General features: G+C 39.7%; 2 long non-coding RNA genes across 2 annotated transcripts in view; one reads left to right on the forward strand and one right to left on the reverse strand.

Moving 5' to 3' along the window:
* The window catches only part of LOC130682897 (uncharacterized), a 68,585-nt gene that overhangs the window by 29,090 nt on the left and 20,536 nt on the right, over window positions 1-18,959 (forward strand). The window contains exon 3 of the long non-coding RNA XR_008996330.1: window positions 18,707-18,797. This is a non-coding gene — a long non-coding RNA (uncharacterized LOC130682897). The remainder of the gene's footprint in view (window positions 1-18,706; window positions 18,798-18,959) is intronic.
* The window catches only part of LOC118913922 (uncharacterized), a 59,224-nt gene that overhangs the window by 1,364 nt on the left and 38,901 nt on the right, over window positions 1-18,959 (reverse strand). The window lies entirely within an intron of this gene.

An 18,959-nucleotide genomic window follows, 5' to 3' on the forward strand; every position in this document is an offset into this window, starting at 1 on the left:
TAAAAACATGGACTCCCAGATCAGGGCCTGTATCCAAATCCTCTCTTCATTATTCATCATTACATGACCATGAGCAATTCATGTGTGGTTTAATGTGGATCTTATCCCCTGAACTGGTGCTGATAATACCTACATCCCAGACTACTGGGGAGCCAAATGAGGAAATGTAAGCAATGTGTTGGTCATGCCATGTGCCAGCAGTAATTGCTTAAGACTTTAAATATTTTTATGTACCCTGGATTTTCAGAGCTGTTTCTTTCAAGAAACAGAGACTGACTATCATCTATTAAAAGACTACAATAAAAAAAATCTGAGAGGAATCTAAGAAGAAAAAACAGAGACATCTATCTCCACAGACAGTGGAAAGCATCAGGAACTAGGGCTGCTTTCTCTGAGGGGCATTCCCACTTTTCCTCTCTTCACAACTCTGTTCCTTTTCATTTCTCTTGCTTCTTTATCTCTCTCCACTTTTAGTGAACAAAGCATGTGTATTTTCCTGGGAAGTGAATGTGATTAGCCCAATCATTTTTTGAACCTAGACAAATAAATTAGATGTGACTAGCCAGGCTGTGGGGGTTTAGTCTTGAGAGCGATGCCCAATACACCTAATCAGTAAACTGTAGGGGTCAGGGTCAGGCTCAGCTGAGGCATCAGTGGGTCGAATGTCTTATACAGGATAAGTTTGAAAGACGGGCATCAAAGAGTATTTCTATTATCAGCCTTCTTATATTCAAATTTAATTTTTCTTATCCTATTGCACTTACTACAATTCTAAAGTAATGTTAAATGATGGCAGCATAGGGGTGTTCTTGAGAGATACTTCTTCTAGGTCATGAATAGACATAAAATATTGTTGTTTCAAAAATGCCCTTTTTAGTTCCAGGAAAATTCAGATCTTCCAGATTTATCTTACTGTCTGGCACAGTTGTACAATAATAGTTTTGCTCCCAAGTCTCCATGATGGCCATCCCCTTTTCATTAACTGAATATTTCATCAGGTAAATGAATGTGACTCATTAGGTTGCCAATTTTATAATTTTTTTAATTGATAAATTTTATTAAATATTTCAAAGCTAAATCTTCCTACTTCAGACTTGAGAGAAACTATCTTGAGATACATTTTAGAGATAACTAACTTCATTACTTGTACGTATTGGGAGAAGGGCTTATTTGGATTAAGTAAACTATCATTAGAAAACTTGACAATATTCTTTTTTAGAACATTACCATCACTCAGCATCCCTCATTTTTTGCAGGAGGTTTTATGGGTACAGATATGCTGCTTGCTTCCTCACCTCATCCCCTTTTGACATACTCTTCTGAGGTACTGAGCTGTGTGCTTTGTTGTTTTTTTATTTTTTTAACTTGTGTGAAAAGGAAAATAGATGAAGTCATTTGTTCCCAGATTCACACACACGCACAAAAGGTGTCACACTTCTAGAAACATGGATTACAACATTCTTTCTACCACAACATTAGATTAGAGTTTTCACATATTCAATGCATTCTTGAGTGCATATCCGGATAAATTAGCCTGTAGAATGCACAAGCCTTGCATTGTGGGTGAGGACTCACTACTCTCATGCACAAAGATAAAGCATATGGGACTGCAAGCAAGTAGGGGAAATATGGCAGGCATGGCCACTCTTTTCTTCTGTTGGGTTGGTTGAATATAGCAAGTGAAGGATAAGAGGCCCTTATCCACACACATTAACACCTGAGTTCATTCCAGGGCTCTGAGATGGCAGCTAGAAACCTGGAGTGATCTTCCCAGCTCAGGACAATAATCAGAGCTTGGCTGGCCCACGCTTATCCTAGGCCCCCATCTTTATCACTCTTACAGGATCTAGCATGTGCCTTGTAGGGGCCAACTACCACCAGCATTAAAAATGAGCATTCCCCATCTCAGCCCACCTTCAGAATGCCAAGTTCTCCTTTCAATGTTCTATGTGGCCCAAGAAACAGAGTTTCTTGTTTTTGTAGTATTCATATTGTTAATGAAGCTCAATGTTTGGCAGCCATACCAAGGTAGTATATCTTTGAGTATATCTTCTTTCTCTCCAGTAAAATGCTTCTTCTTTTCTCAATATAAAGTCACCGGTGAGCTTTCATTCTCTGCCAAGGGAAGAGACCCCTGCTTATAACTGTACCTCAAAAAGACTAATTACTAAGTAACCATGTAAAAATCAATTGAGTCACATAATCAGATTTCTCTTTCTTTTTAAAGTTTGCTATAAATAATTTATATTACTCATTTTTATGAACTTATATCTAAAGCATGTAACTGAAATAACTTTCAGGTTTAGAAGAAGAAAATGTTATAAATATTCTTTAAAATCACATCAATATGCCAATCCTTTGTAAAATTTCACCAGTGTTTTTGAACTAAAGTCTCAAAGAAATTACATTTGTCTGCCTTTCCCAAATTAGGTTATCACGTCTATTTATGACTGTCAGTTCCTGCCATGTAATATGATTACATGGGCTTTATCAGAAGTGACACACTAGATGATTTATATGATGTGTCAGCCAGCAAAGATACAAAGGCTGGTAATTTTCTGTAATTAATTTTAAAAGAATTTTGGGGATGGATTTTAAATAAATAGCATAGGGCTTCTATTTGAAGTAGTTTTCAAATATCACTCCAAGACATTACAAGGAATAAAAAAAAATCAAAGACCCAGAATGTTAACAAGGGTTTCCCAGCTGAATAAAAAATTTAAGAATACATGTTGTTTCTATGGTATCTTCTTATGGGAGGATATTTGTAGATAGGGTCTTGGAACTGCTCCATCCTCCACCAGCAGGGATACATTGGCTGTGTCTTTCACTGGTTTGGTCACATATTGTTCATACCAATCCTTGGATCAATTGATCCCCTTGCTTTGAATTCACCTCTCTGCTCATTTCCTACCCTAATTCTCCACACCTTTCACAGCTAAGAAACCCTTCCAGACAACAGTCACCTCTCCTGATGTGTTTTTGTAATAGATTCCTAGCCCTGGGGACCCAGCCAGACGCTTCTAAGTCTCTGAGTCACCATGACTTTCCTGGTTCCGCACAGCCGGCCCCATCCAGCAGTGGATTTCCCACGCTCAGACAGGACCGCTGCCGTCACGGGGACAGGCTTGCTCCGGCCTGCTCTGCAGTCTGTTTCTCAACGTTTCCTCAGTCCTTCTACCTTTTGACCTGGTGACGTGTTTCATTTTATAGTTTATTTCTCCTTGGATCCGATATAAAGTCAGAAGAGCAGGAGGAAACAACAGGGCTTCAGAACGTCTCAGACACACAAGCCTGGGTTTACCTCCCAGATCACCGGGCCCTTCTGAGGCATCCTGAACGAGTTGCTTACGCTCTCTGAGGATCACTGTCTCAATCTGTAAAGAGGCGTCCACGGCACTTACCGCAGAGGCAGGTATTAACCGCCAGAGACCCAATGTTGACTTGCTCACCTTACAATGCCAGACCTGTACTTAGTACATTTCCAGACACAGCTGGTGCTCAGAACTATCTGTTGATTAGCATATTGGCTGGGGTATAATTTTTACTTCCATCCTTTACTGTAATTCTAATTTCTCACCTAGCCACCATGCCTCTAGGGGACTTGGGCTAACATTTTGCTCAGTTTAGCTGGTTGCCCAAATCCTTCCCTCACAGTTAACTCTCCTCTTCAGCTTATTGCTTAACAGAATAGATTTATCGCTAGTTAATTCAGTTATATCATTCCTCAGATTTTTCCTGTGATTTACCTTTTCTCCCCATGATTTCTCAGGGTGGCCAGTGTCCATATCTTTTGTGGCATTATATCGACAATGTCACAGTGCTTATAGAGTGGTGGATGTTCATTGCTTATTGGCAAAACAGAGTAATGCCCAAATTATTTCAGAAATGAATGTTTCTATTTTGGTTGATTTATGTAGATGTTGAAGAGGAAAACATTGTTGTACTGATTTCCTAGTGCTGTGCGTTCCATTCAGACAGCTTCCCAGCAGGCCCAGGTCTTCTCATCATCGTGTCTCGAAGCCCAGAGTCTCGGGAGCTTTGCCCACAGTGCGCCCTGAAGGATGAAGGGGTGAAAGATTTTACAGAAGTTGAGGGTGATTGTTCACCTTTTTGATGCATAATCTCATCCCAATATCAGAATGCCTATCAGCAAACGCTTTGTCAGGAACTGTTCTGCGTTCAGATAGCCTTAAGTGTCTTGAAAAGAGTGTCTGGGCAGCCAGAGCCTGACTTGGTGCCCGCGGTTCACCCACACTGGGCAGGCCAGGTGCCGGCCATAGATCTCTCTGTCATACAAGGCGGTTTTTCCCAAGTCGTTTTCAACACCAGAATATTCTTAGAAACCAAAGTTTTCTGCCTCTTTCTTGCCTCCTCATCGTACACACCAACAGTTTTGAACACTGGGTAGTTGATACATGGCACAAACCAATAAATTTTTAAGATACCACTAAGCTAAACAACATCTTCATAAGACCACACTTTTTAACCAAAATTCAAAGCTTCTCTTAAATGTGGAGCCACCCCAGGAGATGAACTGACAGAAAAGTTTGAGACTGTCCATGTAAATATTCCAGAATGCTTAGAAGTTCTTGACTTATAGAAAAATATGGCCAAAACTGTTTCTTAGGAGAAAAGTAATTTCTTCTAAAAGAAAAGGTAACTTCTGCATTATATGAAGAAAGAACTGTTTTTAATGATCAACCACTATGCTTATCCCTACTTACTAAAACAGCAAAGGTAACAACATTGAACTTGATTTATTCAAGGTGAGCTTCTAAAATACTCTTCTGGCCTTGGACATCCTTATACATAAGCAAGCAGGGCAGGACGGAAAGTGGAGGGTCCCGCCTGGGTTACATTTGTGGAAGATCAGAACTCTCCCAAGATTGATACTCTTCCTACAGGGTATTATAGGATGCTTTGGCCCTGCTGCAAGAATGTGTATGTGCAGCCATCCTAAAAGCATTCTGCACCACCTTACTCTAAGAATACTGCATCTAATGTACAGGAAATATTTATTTTACTTATTTAGTCTTCAAGATTCTTATTAGCAGTTGTAGGAAAGTAAAGATTTATTCATCAATAAAATCCAAAGACTCCATTTACCGAATTTCCATTCTTTAATGAAATTTGTCTGTAGGGCTTTTAAAGTTCATTTATGAAGTTAGAAATATATTCAGCTCTGCTGTCTTGGAGATAGATGGCCACATTATTACTTGTCTGTCAAATGTAAGTAGGGTTGTTAATAACAGAGAGACAGCTACTAAAAATTCCAAACATGGGTGTTTCCTTTAGAGGAAATTACAGTTCTAACCTCTGAATTCCCTTTGTAATCAATTACCTGACTTTGCAAGTACTAGAAATACCTTACTTTTAAGTTAGGAGGACAAGACATAATAGTCTTCAAACTATTTACCCAAGGAAGGCAAATGGAGCTTAAGAATATTAGCACAGAGTGACTAGTGAGTGTGATACATGTTCGAAGTTGAGGCCAGCCTATTCAACAGACCACAGGAAGGATCACCTCAGCTCCTCTGACTGGCATGTGAACTTACCCATGACATTCAGTCATGGTGAGGTGAGACATCAGTCAACAAAATGGAAAGTGATAAACTGTTGTAAGATGAGACTCCTTCTTATCCTATATCTGATGCATTGGTGTATGTATGGAGATGGTTTCCTTTTTCCTTACCCCTCCAACAGAGTCCAGAAAAAGAATGTAATAAGGGAACCAGTATTAGAATAAATCTAAAAACAAAATTGATTTTCTGGATTATTCAGTATAATTTCTTAAATATCCATATAAGGGTGCAAGCAAGTCCACATTTCAGCCATCTCCAGACCTCTATCTGAGTATGAACCAATATGGCAACACAATCCTGCATTCCCCATGTTGGAATTGGAAACATTAACTATCCGACAATTAAAATTTGCGACTAAAAACTGTTCATGAATTTTATCGGTTAATGTACATTTATTATGCAAAATTCCTGATGTAATGAATACATCAGTAATGCAATGCTATATTTTAAACAAAGCTTAAAGTTGAGCTTTGAAAACATCACAATGGTATCCAAAACATGATTAATGTGATGAAGCACATTTGGATCTTGGAGAAAAGAGAGGTCATTATGGATTTGCTGCCACAGGAAAGGCTCTGTGCAGACATGGAGGTATAGGTGGGCCCAGAAGGTGGGGACTGACTTTAGGTAGATTGACAAGGATGGTGGAGAATTTGGTCATAATCAAGTTATATATTCTCTCCTAAAGGGTTGACCCACCAAAATATAAACTCTTTAAAATATATTTTATTCATTTAATTGTTAAAAGAACAGAGTTGACCTATTATGAAAATTTCCTTTCAGGCCCTTTTAATTTGAAAATTTTCAGATAGTGGGTGATTCAAGACTTTACTGTTGAGAAAATAAACAATAAAATGCACGTTCATAAACTCAAAAAAAAAAAACCACATAAACTCCAAAAGGTAGCACTGAATGATACCTTGAAAATTCTCTTTGCCAGTTAGGATTAAAAATTGTTAGGACTTTGAGCTATGTGAACACGGATATGATTCAGTCTCGTGGCTGACACATTATCATGTTGATTATTTTATGAGACTGCAATCTGTAGCTGGTTTGTGATAACAATTTCACTCATTTGGGGCACAACTGGGAACTGTGAGATCCACCATTTACCTTCACCAATCAGTATGTCCTCAGGGTTGGGAATGGCTTGGCTAAGGACTGTTGTGTGCCCCTCAACACAGCGCTCTGGCTCTGGTAGACTCCCCATGTCCTGGCAGGGTCATGCCAGAAGAATAATTGCAGATTGTCTTGCAAATCTTAAATGTACAATATCTGTTCGGTAAGAATAAAAAAACCACCATGATAGCATATTGCCCCTGAGCAGTGTTAAATTGAGCAAGCCTTCATTAGCACTGTTAGAAAAGCATGCTCAGTATATAAGTCTGTCCCATAACAACTCTCTTGTTGAAGAATTTAAAGGATACTCATTCCTGACCAATTTTGATTCATTTTTAATCAATTACTGAGCTGTTTACAAGAGTTAACTTGACTGGCTAACATACACATGTTCAAAGATATTAGGAAAGCAATATTGCTGAACAGTTAAGAACGCTGGCTTTGAAATACTAGAACATGGCTTAAATCCACTCTCTCATTTACCAGGTGTGTTACCTTGAATAAATCAATTAAATTCTCTGGCTCTCATTTTCCTCATCTGAGATATGGGAATAACAGTACTGTCTTATAAAATTGACTTGGAGGGCATGTATAATATTTGCACATAATGCTCAGCAGAAAAGTCTTTGTTTAACCAATTCTTTGTTGGTCTCTGACACTACTAGTGCAGGATGCAGGTATGTTTCTATTCAAACATAATCAAGAGCTCTTTCCCTTCCTTTCGTACTCTTATTCTAGAAAATCAGTGGGGTGGGAAGCACATCTGTTACTGTCCCCAGTGAGGCCATTTGGCCCAGGGAGGGAAGGCGCAGCACCTGCCAGAACCACCAGTGCTGGGAGTGTCGTGTTAGCACCTAATAGTGCATCCTGGACCCCAGCATGGAACCTAACTGTAGCTTATCAGGAGCTGTAGGATCTGTTTTCTCCTTCAATTGTACAAGAATTTCTACTACCCTGGGACTTCAGCATAGAATTTTTCCTAACTTCCATCAGATTTAGGTTATGGGTGAGTGCACTGGAATTAGATCTAATTTTGTCCTTGTTCCTGGCTTTATTAGCATGTAGGAATTCTGTTTCAATGTGGTTACAACAACAAGATTTACAATTCATGCAGGGAGGGAACATAATGCTCACTTGCATATTTTTTTTATTCATATGTAATGAAAATGGTCTTTGTATTAGTGGTGATGACCTGGGAAAGCACTGACTAGCATGTTTGCAGAAAAGCAAATTGCAAAGATGTTAACCAAAAATGTGTATTTCTTGGACAGAGTGCATACTGAATCACCTTCATATATCATTCCTCTACAGAAGCTGCAATCATGTGGTGGGTATTTTCCAGTTAATTGAATCATGATCTAGTTTAGGAAAATAAAATGCAATAGCACACAGTCAAGGCAGGGGCATAAAAGCCTAACTCATATCCTCTGTAAAATCTTAGAGTCAATATATATCTCTCCATTTCTGTCTCAGTCAGCTCAGACTACTAGAAAAGAACACAGACTGAGGGCTTAAACAACATCAGATAATCTGGGTAGAATTCCAGTCAACACTAAATCCCAAAGGGTTTGTCTTATGGCAGAGAGTCAGAGACTTCCAAAGTTTTAACTTCATAGTATGAAATTTTCAAACACAATTACTTCTTCTGAAGACTCTTTCATTTATATATAACCATGTTGAATAAAGGTATATTCTATACAAGTACTTTAATCCTGTTAACCACTTTATACTTTCAAGATGCATCATAGAATCACTCTAATTTTCAAAAATATGTTTAAAATAAAATTTTCTAAATTATTTAGAAATTTTAAACATTTTTGATGACCCAATAGGTCATCATTTAAAAGCCAGGGCTTTGTTTTGCTTGGCATCTGTGCAAAAATATTGAAATATTTTTCTCTATTTGGTCCCACTTTGACTGGCAAAAGACCATCACTTTTCATTCCAAAAGTTTTCCTTACATAATTACGGTAATCTCAATTGGCTTTTCTAGTTTGCTGCTTCTCACCTCCTGTGAAGTAAAATCTAGGTAACAGACATTGGTATTTACCTGACAGGGTTGTCTTGGAAGTTGTATATATTATTTGCACATAATGCCAGAAGAAGACCTTTATTTAACCAAATTATTTGTTGGTCTCAGACAATAGTTGGCAGGTACCATAAAATTTATTTTTTAAAGGAATTGGTTGCTTTTTAAAGCCAATTGGTTTATTAGTCTTTTGTGTCTGTTGTATTGTGCTCCAAGTATCAGTAAATATAGACAAGAGGAAAACTTGTTACTAAGTTAAAAAGTAATATATTTCTAGTAGAAATGGAGCACTGAAGGTGGATAGTAAAGTGCTCTGAGTGGCTTTTTCTACTATTTATTTGAGAAGTAGAGAAAGGTGAAATTATTGAGCAAAATGTGGGAATTAATTCCATTTAACTTATTAGCTAAAAGTTAGCACAGTAAAATCAAAAGAATCTCAAGTCTATGCTTTCATTAAAAAAGAAATCAGAGTGATTACTTTGTTTAAACCATTTGTTTTACTAATGAGCCAGGCAAAAGTAACAATTAGAAACTTAAAAAACTAATTAAGAATAAAAAATTTAAAGTCACAGTAAAGCAAATATTTTGAAATATTTTTAGTGACCAAATTGAAAAAGTGCACTAAACTAGTATTCTCATTTGCTGGTGGTATCATTGTAAATTGGCACGACTCTTTTGTAAACCATTTAAATCATAAACATACATATCTCCTTTGGCTCAGCAATCTTATTTCTGGAAATTGAAACAAAGGAAAAAATTTAAATGAAGGCAAAAGCTACATGAAGAGGTAATATTCATTGTATCATGTTTTCTAAGCATAAAAACTAAGATGATAAATATACATAATCAGAAACTAGGTAAATAAATGATGGAGCAGGTACTGAACAGAATATTATGCTCTCACTAAGAGGAGTGGGAGATAGTAAGTGCAGAATGCTTTGAGACAAGGTTGTGCCTTTAAGTTCAATTTAGCAGCTGGAGCACATGCCATGATTTCCCTCCTTCCTAGAATCTCACTAAAGTATCAGTAAAGATATACAAAGAAGTATGTTCCTAAAAGTCCTCAGAGGGAAAGCCTTCGGATTAGAACAGCTAATTAGAAATAGCGATAAATATATAGAGCATGGAAAATATTTAGGATCATATATAAATAAATGAGAGCTAACCCTAGCCTGGAAGGTGCATAAATCCTGTTAGGGGAGGGAAAAGCCACTCCCTTCTGGGAAATCCTGGAGAAATCCTTACCTTGTTGCATGAAAGTGTGGAAAGTAAGTGGGAAAAGGGGTAAGTGGGGAAGGAGTCACCAAAATTAACAGGAAGACCATCAACAGAAGTACTGTGCACACCCTTACAGATAGGCACATGCACACACACACACAGAGCCTTCCTGGAGGGTGCTTCTCTCAAGGCTAAATGGATGCACATCCATTGAACATGGGAAGGGTCAAGGTCTCCACTTAGTGCTGATGCCGAGTTAAGCTTCCTTCATTCTCTGGAGGATGGAGAGAAGGGCCTGGATTTCCTGCATGCTTCTCACATGTGCATCCTATGCTGGAACTTTCCAATCACCAAAGCCTACTTGGGTGAGCAGAGAGTACTGTCAACCTGTCTATTCAAGGGGAGGATTGGCATAGACACAGATGACCATGGTTGTGGAAGGAATTCTGAGCAGCCTTCTAAAATTAATCGGTTCTTCATTCATAAACATTAGCAGAAAACCGAGGGTCAACACTAGAAAAACACCAGTAGTGCTTTTCCCAAAGTTGCCAGGAGGAATAAATATTGTTACCAATAGAGGAAACAACATAAAAAATTAAGGGAGCAAAAGAAACTTAAAGTAATCTCCAATTAGTAGTATCCTAAGAAAGATTTGAGAAGACAGTGCTCTGTGAAATAAGAACATACTACAATTAACAGGGATTAAAAATTCAAAAAATTTCTTGGATTCTGTTTTTGTTTCAAAGCAATAGTTAATGTCAATTTCTGATGTAGTTTCTGCTCATGGTTTTCTGTTCTGGGAGGGAGGGAGGGAGGAAGGGAAGGAAGGAAAGAAGGAAGGAAGGAAGGAAGGAAGGAAGGAAGGAAGGAAGGAGGAAGGAAGGAAGGAAGGATGGATATATGTGCCCTGATTTCTGTTCTTCTTTCTCTCTTTCTTTCCAGTAGCCAAGAAAACAAGCTGGTGCTATTCTCTAATGGCATATTTCTGAACGTAACTTGAAAGGTTCTTGGCAGTGGGTAAATGAGGAGTTTTGACTATTAAATAATTGAATTGTAAAGAAATGGGATCTCTCTGGTGTTCATGCCCTCTTGCTCATATTCATTTTGACAGATTCTCTAATAAAAACAGAAAAAGCTGAGTAATATATTCCATGATTTTACTTAAGGATTCAACCAGCATCAAACATAAAGATATGCTTAGTTATTTGATTTTATTTTTAGTGTAGTGCAGGCCTGAAAACACAAACACATTGGAACAAGCTCTTATTGACTGAGCAGGTGAGCTAATTCTAGTGGGGAGGGGCGGGGGGGAATGGCTCTGGGGCCATCAGATCAGAATCTCACTTCAGCTCCCCCACCAACATGCTGTGTGATGCCTGTGCAGATTGCTTATCTTTTCTGAGTCTCGTATTTACATTTTGTCTATTGTTAAAAACAACTGAGATGATATATGCAAAGTCCTAGAGAAAAGTGTCCAGTAAATGCTGATTCTCTTTACCCCGATTACTCAAGTAACAGAAATACAAAGTGCTTAACTCTGTAAGAAAATTTTCTGGTTCCTGCTTTCTTATACTTTAAAGGCACCATTTATGTTTATTAATAATTAAAAGATATTATAATTATTTATGTATGTGTATATTTATATATTATATAATTATATGTATAATAATTTACAGAGTTTTTACTGAAAAATGATACTGAGTTTTCTCATATGTTGAAAATAACAAAATTATGTTTAAATATACTCAATTTCAGAAATTTTATTTAATCAATCTTTATTTCCCTAGGTACTCTATTAGTCTAAAGGAGTGGTTTTTCCTATGTTGAAATAGGAATAAAAATAACTGAGAATAAATTTGCAAGGATGGGCATAACTACTGTACCATGTATTTTCACATACCCTGGCGGAGTTTCGGAAGCCACAGGATGAAGGGGCAGAAGGCACGAAGCCAGCCTCCAGCGCTGCCCCAACGTGCCCCACCGCCCCCCACTTCTCCCCCGCCCTGCGCATCCTTGAGCCAAGCCCTCCCTTGCTCTCTCTTTTGTCCCCTCCCTCCTGTCTCTGTTCTTTCCATTTGCATTTAGTGTTGCTGCTGAGCTTGATTTCTGGTAACTTCCTGGCTCTGAATCAAACAGGAAGTAAATATTTGCGTTAATGTGGAGACCATGTAAAAGAAGTGCCGGCAGAACCCTGCTGATACTCCAGTCCTGGGGGAGGGGTCAGGGCTTGGAGCACCCTGTTTTAAAACACATGAAGAGACTTTGCACATGCGATCTTTGAGAAGGGATTACATTTTTAAATCATATGTTTGAGGTCATTTCAGACAAAGAGTCCCACAACTAGACTTTAAGAACAATATTTTTCATCTTCTTAACAAGTTGTTTTAGACAAAAACCTAGTCAGTGTGGGAAGAGGACACTTTGACATAGCAGTTGGAGAATGGGATCCCGAGCTCATTCAAGTTCCCTGACAAAGCCTATCTACACAACACAAGAAGCTTTGGCTCATTCATGTTAACACTCATGTCAATATAAAGTATCAGCACTCAGGAAAACTCCATTTTTCCTGGTTACCACTCAGGAGCTATTAATAGCAAAAATTCCACCTCATTAAAAAATCTTAAAAGAGAAATTTATCAAGGGATAAGAGGCTAGTGACCTACTCTGCAAATAAATGTGAATTATTTATGACTCCAAAACTCCTGGAGAAATAATAAACTAGAAGAAATAACACGTGAATATAAATATGTCTCAAAAATTCCTGAAAGCATCTATTTATCAAAATTATATTTATTACATATTAAAATTTAGATGATCATTAACCCACTTTTCACAATTCTTTACACTTAAGTCACACTTCAGTATCACCTAAACATTTCACAAATACATATTCATTTATAATGTTTACATAACATCATAGCAGTAATGTCACCTCACATTTCGAGTTGATACTGTTAAATGTGAATGTTATGACAGTTAAATTATTTGTGTCTTCTTTAGAACAATGAGAGTCTGCAAACCACATTCACATCCCCAGCATGTCTCTCACTATATTTGTTTTGCAAAATGCTTGGAGTAAACATGCGTGTTTCTTATATTATTTCTAGAGAAATCAATTTGCAGGTCTGACCAGAAGAATGTTCCAGTGAGCTCTTCCTGGTTAACAAATCCCCCAAAAGACGGCTCACCTCAGTTTGGAAGGGTGTGTCTGGCATATACTCTTATGTGTTTCCAATCATGATGTAGCTGGTCCTGGACCTGTATGGAGCTGAGGGCAGGTAGGGGCAGGTGGGACAGTTGGGGACAGGTGGGAGCAGATGGAGGCAGGTGGGGGAGGTGGGTTATGTGGGGCAGGCAGGGCAGCTGGGAGCAGTGGAGGACAGGCAGGGCAGGTGGGGGAAGGTGGGGCAGGGGAGGGAAGGGCGGGTAGGTGGGCATCTCTTTTTGTGCAGCCTCAGGTCCTGTCCGTGTGGTCCCACAGGAGCTGGCCTGGGCTTCCTCACAACATGGCAGCCACAGTACAGTGGGACATCCCACATAGTGATCAAGGTGAGGGTCCCGAGAAACCTAGGCAGAGGGGTATGGCCTTTTCTGCCCCAGACTCTACTCTATCACTCAGTTACTAAGGTCCATCCAGATTTAAGGGAGGAGAAATAGGCTTCACCCCAACGGAGGGAAGTTGAAGTCACAAAAGAAAGAGGAGATACTGTGTGGCTATCTTCAGAAAATGCTATTGTCTTTGGGAAATCTGGCTCTAGTCTCTCAGGCAGAATCGAGCTATTTATCATCTAATGTGTACTAAACCTTTATATTTCCTCAGTAGGGTGCCACTGGCATGGAACATAAGAATGCCACTCTTGGTTAAAATACAGCATAAGAGAATGGAGAGAGTGACACATTTCAGAGGTAGTAACCAAGGAGCAGAATCTTTCAAACTGTAACTCCTGCAAAATTGTGGTCTAGTCAAATAGTCATCTAAACCTCACTGGTTCTGGAAAAGACAACTCAGCAATTAGTGGAAGACCATGTTTCCTGGCCTCTTCTTGCACTGAGTTAGATCTTTCACGGAGTGCCGCAGAGACGGCGGTGGCTTCTAAGCACTACCGAGGGGCAAGGCCAGGCACGGGGCCCTCGCCTGAGTAGAGGCTGTGGTTTTTCAAAAAATCTGGGTATTGCATTTAAGTCACCCAGAATAAAGACCATGTTTCCTGGACTACTGTGGTAGGCACACCTCTGAGATGCCCACCCAGCACCTCTCCCTGCAAGTGTGCAGGCCCAGGGAACCCCGGGATTGTGGAATGGTGGACTATCACTCCCAGGATCACATTAGGCTAACTGGCACCTTTAATTTTAAGAGGGGGATTATTCTGGATGAACCTGACCTAATCTAGTGAACCTTAAGAGAAACTGGTCTCCTCTTAATAAATGTTTGAAGCAGGAGAAAGGCCACAAGGGAAAGTCTCCGTGGCTGGCTTTGAAGATGGAGCGGGGCACGTGGTGAGCAGCATGGGGGCCTGCAGAGCCCAGAGCAGCCACCAGCTGACAGCCAGCAAGGAAAAGGGGACCTCGGTCACACAAGCTATAAAAATGACATTGTGCCAACAACCTGAATGGTCCTAAAGAAGGACTTTGAGCCAAGGTGGGGGCACAGCCTGCCCACCGTCGGAATTTAGCCATGTGGGGCCCCAGCTAGGCTTTGCCCTGGCCCATGAGCCACAAGTGGGCTCTGTCCCACCTGTGTGTCTGTGGCAATGTGCTGTGTGGAAGCATAATGCTCCCCCAGACCCCAAAGGCAGGCTTAATTAAGGTGGGAGACAACTGGAGTGAAATCCACCCCCACCCTCCTCACCCCTGCAGCTTTCCGCTCCCTTCCTGCTGTCTAGAATTCAGAGACCACGGTTCTGAACTGTGAAGGTTTAGCCCACATCCTGGGGATGGTAGAACAGAGAGTTGGAAGGGTCTGGATGTGGAGAGGCAGAGGGGCCATCACAGCCCTGGGCCATTCATTCCCTTCTGGTTCTGAATAATGAGAGAGGGATAAACTACTTTTTGCTAAGCCCATTGTTATTTGGAGCTTCTTGACAAGCTAGTTTTTTCCTAATGCAGATTATCCTGCTCTAAGTCAAATCAAAGCAACGACTTTTAAAATTGTGTTATGGTATGCTGTGGTGTTTTGTATTCTAAATTCTATGCACGCAAATACCCCATGTACTCAATTCCACAAATTTCAGACCACAGTCCTTAGAGAGGACTTCAGAGGGGAGATCCATGGTTCCTATCAGAGGATTACTAACCCAATAGATAAGCCCTGTATTGCAGTATTCTAATATAATTAACTCCTCTGCAAAGGGAACATGAGGAGGCCATTATGCAAATAAGAAGCCATTGGTTTTAGAGGAGGAACAACAGCTTGCTGGTTCAGACTCACTCAGTCCCACACCTGTAAAAACAGCATTGTGCCAATAACCTGAACGGTCCTAGAGAAGAACTAAGGTAGTCAGATGCTCCCTTATCACCAGGTCCCTGTGAAGTCTTACACCGCAGCACTGTGAACAGGTTCCAGCAGTCAGCAGACTTGGATGCCCAGTGAAGACTTACTATCTCTGTCTGGGAAGAAACAACCAGCATCACCAAAGTGCCAGGCATTTGGGGGAGTTCCTTCCACCCGCTCCCTGAAGGGCTTTCCTTAGGGAGTAAATTCTCTATTCCACAGTTCATAAGTGGTTACTGTACAGAAAATCTCAGTATTAATAGGTGTGTCATGTTTTGTTCAAGAAGTTTTCATCATTATAGAGAGCTATGAGCATGTCTTTGACACACTGAAGTTCTTGTGAAAAACATCTACTTATCTTTTTTTTTTTAATTAAAGGACTTAACTTTAGAGCAGTTTCAGGCTTATAACAAAATTGAAAGGAAGGTACACAGATTTCCCACTTACCCCTGATCCCCACACATGCACAGCCTCCCCCACTATCCACGTCCCCGCTAGATAGGACATTTGTTGGATGAACCTACACAGACACCCCACCATCCCTCAGAGCCCACAGCAGACATTAGGGTCCTTCATGGTGGTGCACATTCTGTGGGTTTGAACAAATGTCTAAGGACTTGTGTCCAGCATTGCTCTGTCACACAGACAGTTTAACTTTCCCCAGATCCTCTGTGCTCCCCTACTCACCGATCCTCCCCCTGATCGGAGCCACAGATCTGTTTACTGTCTCCATAGTTATGCTTTTTCCCAGAGTGTCAAAAAGTTGAAATCATGCAGTATGTGGCCTTTTAAGATATTAAGCACTAATATCTTTCACTTAGTGATATGCATTTGGGGTTCCTCCATGTCTTTTCATGGCTTGATAGCTCATTTCATTTTAGTGCTGAATACTATTCCTTTGTCTGGATGGACCACAGTTTATCCATCAGCTACCAAAAAAACATTGTTTTTTTGGTGGGTGATGGGTTTTTCCCAGTTAAGCATTTATGAATAAAGCTGCTGGAAACATCCACATGAAGGTTTCTGTGTGCACATATACTTTCAGCTTCTTTAGGTAGATACCAAGGAGTGTGATTGCTGCAGTATGTGGTAAGAATGTGTTTCATGCGTAAGTTACTGGCAAACTGTTCCAAAGTGGCTTCCCCATTTTGCATTCCCACTAGTAATGAAGAGTGCCTGTTCATTACTCCACATCCTCACCAGCATTTGCCGTTGTCAGTGCTCTGGACTTTGGTCTTTTTTTTTTTTTTTAATATGTGATACTTTACTCAGAAAGCCACACAAAATGCAAGCCATAATTAGGAAGCAGTTTGGAAAAAAGAAAAGTCACAAATCCAATTACCAAATAAATGTAAATCTTAACAATTATGAGATGCCACTTTTCCTAATATATCATATTAGTCGTGATTTTATAATGAGCTTTACTGGATCCTATTCACATGTGCTGATACAGGGTCCCAGCCTCCCACAAAGCCCTCACCAAGTATCTAGGGGTCCCCAGATTATTGGACTTTGGTCTTTTTAACAGGTGTGTAGTGAACTCTCATTGTTCTGTTAACTTTTTGTTTGAACTCCACACTGCACAACACTTTTTGATTCTGATGCCTTCCCCATCCCCAACCTGCAGCCTTCTTCCCCCAAGGGACACACCACTGCCTAGAAGAACTCAAGTGTGGATCACAAAGTTCTGCTCAAAGGGTAAATCCAACAGCCACATGTCACTGGAATGATGTCACCATAGCAAGCTTGTTTCCACTGATGGAGAAGCCTTCCCTGAAGGCATCCCCTATGGAAGTAAAATTCTTTACATGCATCTTAATAGGAGGAAACAAATCAGTAACCCAATGTGTTGCCACCAGTTTGGTCAATTTCCTATGTTCACTGTTATTTTTTGGACAGTTTTCCTCACAAAGGAAAGAAGTTTAAGTGGGAGCACTGTCAAACTTGTGGATTATACTGCAACAATAATAACCCAATAAAGAACTAGTTGTATTATGATTCAGAAAGTAAATATTGTGGAATCTGAATGGAACATTTACAACATTTATTTTGGCACTCTGAGGTCAACATTAAATGATCTAAAGGCAAAATTCAATTGCAGACCTGCAGTGTGGGGCTCAAAACCACTTGTAATGTATACAGTGTTCTTAGACATTGAGTAACAAGCTGTCAGGTGACCCTGGCTGAGTCCCCTCCCTTTGAGTGGACAGGACCTGTGATTTGTTGCTAACTGAAAGAGTGCAGCAAAAATGAAGGAAGGTCACTCTCTGAACTAGGTTACTTTAGGAGGCAGAGATGAGGGAATGTCACTACCAGGATAATGATTTGCCATCATACAAACTACGAATTCAGCCAAATGCAATCATACGATGTCAGCATTTTTTAACACTCTGCTGCAATCCATTGCTATTCAGTTCCACAAGGATTCTCTCAAAATCAGGGAAATGGCACATCTACTAATTGGCAATCTAAAACTTTACAGAATTTATTGAAAATCTTCCTAAACACAACCCACAAATATTCCCACATTGACAGACCCATGGTTGTCAATGTTAAAGTTAGTTTTCTACACATTATCAGTGAGAAGGTGAGGAGAAGAGTTCTTCTCTAAGGAGGTTGCCTAGAGAAGGCCCATGGCATATGGGGTACGGGGCCGGGCAACTTTCCTCACTGAAATCCACCTAAAGGCATGGCATATTTTCCTTCCTTTGATTCCCAGAAATATTTTTATTTCACACGCCTCCCCTGATTTTATGTACTGTTTCAGAAGAGCTCTGTGAAGCAATTTAAACAGTGAAGAGAATTATCCTGGGAGACAGATGATTATATCCCAATCTGTGTCCCTTTGCTGAATTACCTAAGTAGCTCTGGGCTGCTCACAACTTCCAACCAGCATCACAGAACACATCCTTCTGTGTAGGGCCAACCTAGGGAAAAAGCCAGATGCAAAATTCCAATTACGGTTTCCACTAAATGTGAATTGCTCTTGCACCAAAAAGTTATAAGTTGGACCATGAGTCGGGACTGTCTGTATTTTCCTGCTGTTATCCTTGAGTTAACTAAAGTATCTCACAGACCAACACAGCTACCTGATACACGTGGTCTGTTATTTTCTTAATCTGTGTTTCTCAGGTACACTCTTGTGAAGCAACCTGTGGATAAATGTCAGGCATAATGAATAGACATTTAGTGTAAATCGATAATGAGTTTTAAAATGCTCTATGTATATATACATGGACTCTTTCATTTTTTTTATTTTCTCAGTATCTAGTAAAACTATTTGGTTATGTTCTCTACACTGAGATCTATTGTGATGCAGTATTAAGTGAGCTTGATGATTTTTCAGCACAAAACAGTAAGTAAAGAGATGCAGAGTATAAAAAATAAGTCTATTTCTGAAACAGCTTTTGTTGTAAATATGTATATGCTTTCCAAAAGGATCAAAGGGTATATGTTCATAATAGTATCCCCAAGTTCTTTGTGTTTTGTCTTTAAATTCAATAGACTTGAGACCCTT

This window comes from Manis pentadactyla, chromosome 3, assembly GCF_030020395.1.
Source record: "Manis pentadactyla isolate mManPen7 chromosome 3, mManPen7.hap1, whole genome shotgun sequence".
NCBI classification, from domain to species: Eukaryota; Metazoa; Chordata; class Mammalia; order Pholidota; family Manidae; genus Manis; species Manis pentadactyla.